This window comes from Phalangium opilio, unplaced genomic scaffold (assembly GCF_054372755.1).
Source record: "Phalangium opilio isolate 3A_F unplaced genomic scaffold, DU_Popi_V2 ptg000094l_1, whole genome shotgun sequence".
In the NCBI taxonomy this organism is placed as follows: Eukaryota; Metazoa; Arthropoda; class Arachnida; order Opiliones; family Phalangiidae; genus Phalangium; species Phalangium opilio.
In genome coordinates this window covers 5,091,816-5,096,168 of record NW_028324199.1, presented here as the reverse complement: position 1 = coordinate 5,096,168, position 4,353 = coordinate 5,091,816, and positions in this window count along the sequence as shown.

Sequence of the window (4,353 nt, the reverse complement as noted above, 5' to 3'; positions counted from 1 at the left end):
TTATATTTAAGTGTCTAGTTGGTACCGGGTTGATGAAATATTTGGTTACCTATTCCGTAAACAAGTTCAGGCAAGGGCTTTAGGCGTTGGTCGAACCAGTGCTGGCGAGAAACTATCTAGTCATAGGTTAACTTAAGGTAGAGTTAAAAGTAACTTTTTATGAAAAATTTACAGTGGTTTTTATGAACTATTAGAGAAATTCGGAACCTTATTATTTAACAGACGTGAAGATAACAAAGGATGTTTTGACAGTTGAGAATCAATAGAAAAGCTCTACGCACCCTGTTTTTTTATTTATTACCCCAATAAAATTGTCCCTTATTTGCGGTGTTTGTAACAAAATATTACTTATAAGCCACTCTTTTTTTGACAAGTTATTTGGCATAAAGCAAAGCCAGCGTTCTTTTGTTATAAAATCGGTAAACTTTTAACACGCATGGCTCCGAAATGCATTGTGAGAAAACATCTGGTAACTGATAAACAATAAATCAGGACATTGTTAAATGATTGAGGAATGTGGGCGTGTCTGTTAAGAAATTTCGTTAGCTTAAGGTAGCATTTTTTTAATAAATGTACAATGATTTTATGACCCATTAGAGAAATTCGGAACCTTATTATTTAACAGACGTGAAGATAACAAAGGATATTGTCACAATTGAGAATCTCCAGAAACGCTTTACACACCATGTTTTTTATTTATTATCCCAATAAAGTATTGTCTCTTATTTGCAGTGTTTATAACAAAATTCTATTTATAGGCCACTCTTTTGTTGACATTTTTTTGACATAAAGCAAATCCAACGTTCTTTATATATAAATTCGGTAAACTGCTAACAGGCATGGGTCCGAAATGCATTGTGAGATAAAATCTGGTGACTGCTAAAAATAAATCAAGATATTGTTAAACGATTGAGGAATGTGGGCTTGTCTATTAAGAAATTTGGTATAAAAGGGGCTAAGGAAATGATCAAAATATGCAGTCGATCATCAAACGCCGAGAGATAAACATGGATCCTGAAACTCTTCGCACAACGTTGAACGAACTAACTATAAATAGACCCTGGCCGTTACGGTCAATATACGAGTTTTATTTCTTCCTATGCGACTATCTGCGAATAGATCCGTTGTACGGACCTCAGACTCTGCCACAACTCGTAGTACAGGGTGACTTAAATGCTATTCGATCTTGCCTCGACTTACTCGAGTATATGAAAACAGTCGCTCGAGTACCAGAGGACTGTACTACTATAGAAGAATTGGAAAACTTAAGGAATCTAATTCCTAGTCCCTTAAGAACTGAATATGTAGATCGCCTAGCGAAACAACAAGAAGAAATTGAGCTGGGTGTACACGAAGAAGCTCAAATCGCCGACTTCAACAGCTCGCAATATGACAAAGAGATAGCCGCATTTTTAGACGGAAAAGATCGAGGACCACACGCAGAGGAGACACTATTGAACGAAATCTTACCGAGGGAGCACGGATCTGAAGAGGCACTTTCTGACGTAGAAATTGATGTACAATGGGGAGGAGGAGAAACGGACCCGCCCACACCAATTGACAAAGTACCTTCTTGCGAGATAATAGGACAAAGTGAGAGATTTTACGAACATTTTAACATGTATGGTCGGGAGGAAGTTCTTAGAGTTACTGTGGATCCCGTCGCTAGTATTTGTACCGTAACCAAATGCGTCCTTAGTAAGTACAGGCCTACAGACCACGTCCAAATTACTTTAAAGAGTGCCGCAAATATTTGCAGATCCGAACTAGAATTATCTTTTAGAAGAGCAGATCAAGTCGACCCCAATATTCTTTTCGACCAGCTTAGTGTTATGCTCTATGATGACGAAATGGAATCATTTTTCCTAGGTCCTATTAAACTGATTTTTAGCATTTAGTTCAGTAAAAATACGAAAACACCTAGAACAAATTCAAAAAGATTTGATATTTGAGAATCTGGTAGATTTTGAGGTGCTCTTTCACGTGGTGAGTTGTCCTGCTTTGTCCCGCTTATGCTTTCGCCTCCATCTTGGAAAATGGCGGCGAAAAACCATAAAAACAGCTATAGTTTTCTTTGTGCTCAAGCTACAGTCTCGTGACTTGTTTTAATCGATTTCTAAGGATATCTTACACGTGAAAACAATTTTAATATACTTACTTTAAATCAGTTAATTGTCATTAAACGTTAAAAACTTAGACCCTCGAGAGGACATTTTGAAAAAAAAACCCTAAATATTCAGTTTTTTTATTTTTAGATTTGTTTTAGTCGATTTTTAAAGGATATCTTACATTTGAAAAGTTTTTATTATATTTACACTAAATCAGTTAACTGTCATTATACGTTAAGAATTTAGACCCTAGAAAGGAAAGTTTTCGGAAAAAACCGCTAATATTTCAGTTTTTTTAGATTTTAATGTTCATACACGATGCCGTTTATTTAATATATGTTAATCATCAAAATATCTTACTTTATGTAAGTAACGCCATGCAAATTAAATTTATTATATGTAGATTTATTTACATTTCATAACTACACCTTTGTTTTAGACTAGAGTAGTTAAAATTTTAATATCACAGTTCTATGTCTGAATCTACTTCGTCAAGAACAGCAGGGCTTTCATTGGTACAAGATATACCTTTGCACATTTTGCTCAAATAAGAACACACCAAGCCAGTCTTTCTACAATCGCACCTCCTATCACACATATCTTTGCATTTGCAGGCTATCATGTTGAGGACTTCTGCTGGAGCAGGTTGTAGTGTTGTAATGACTGGCTTCAGTTCATTTCGAACAAGTTTCCATCCCCAGCCTGTAGGAAGCAGCTGATTGCCTAGCCAGTCTTGTATTTGATAATACACTCTGTACATGTGTTGCTTGGCGGATGCAATTGTTGGTGGAAGAGTGGCCAGGTCAAAGTTTGAGGTGATTGAAGAACGCGCGGTAGCTTTGGTGTAACATTTGTATCATAAAGCGTTCAGGCTCACGCTATCTGAAGCTCCATACAACGATAGTAAAAATGTTTCACCAGCCTGTTCTACAGCTTTATGGGTAGCATTTGGAAGTCCAAAAATAGTAAGCTTTTCTCGCAAGGAATTATCTTTATGAATTAGACTGAAAGCTTTCTTTTTGCCTTTACGGTATAACGCGGATGTTGTATCGCAACCAGTGGCTGCGGTGACTATACGGTAGCTTGGTATCCGTTACAGCTTCTTTTCTGCAAAATAAGCAATGTTCTTTGAAGTCAAAACTTGGAGTTAAGGACCGCAGGAAAACATCTTCAACCGTAGGTAATGGCGATGAAGGACCTTGCTCCATAGCACGTAAAATGTTTCTTTCCCTAGTATATTCCTTGCGACAATCCCTATGTAGGCGAAGAGTCGTCGCATCTTCAAACTGTTTATGGAGCCCGTCTGAACGCCTTAAACTTTTTAATCCTTTTCCAATTTCTGATGTTGTTTCATCACCAAATTCGTTACCACATATTAAGCACGACATGTTTACAGATAAACTAGACTACGTTGAATGCCATTTCAAAGCAGAGGCCTAAACTACACACATGTAGGCCTTTTCTTTACTTTAACGACTCGCTTGAAGGTTCTGCATCGTGTGTGATCATAAAAAGTCTTGGAAAAATTTTGTAATTTTTGTAATTTTCCACTCCAGGGAGAGAGGGTCTAAAATTTTAACTTAAAATGAAAATTAAATAATCAATAAATATAAAAAAGCTTTTCATATGTAAGATATCGTTAGAAATCGATTAAATCAAGTCTAAGAACCTAAAAAAACTGAATATTTAGGGTTTTTGTTCAAAATATCCTCTCGAGGGTCTAAGTTCTTAACGTTTAATGACAATTAACTGATTTAAAGTAAGTATATTAAAACTGTTTTCAGGTGTAAGATATCCTTAGAAATCGATTAAAACAAGTCCCGAGACTGTAGCTTGAGCACAAAGAAAACTATAGCTGTTTTTATGGTTTTTCCCCGCCATTTTCCAAGATGGCGGCGAAAGCATAAGCGGGACAACTCACGACGTGAAAGAGCACCTCAAAATCTACCAGATTGCCAAATATCAAATCTTTTTGAATTTGTTCTAGGTCATGCCATTTTTTTGGCTAAAATGACTGGGCTAATTGTACGAAAGCCTGAAGGCATAGGGCGTTCTGAGCCCGAGGGATTAAACCTTTTAATATATTCTGTAAAGATAGACGAGGTATTGTACGCATAGTCAATTCTGATAACCTGTGTTTAGCCCGATCTCTTACTGTGGCTATAGCGCATAGAGCTTATGCAGATGATACAACCGAAGACAAAATTATAAAGACCCATTACGAATCAATATCTAAATCTAGAGA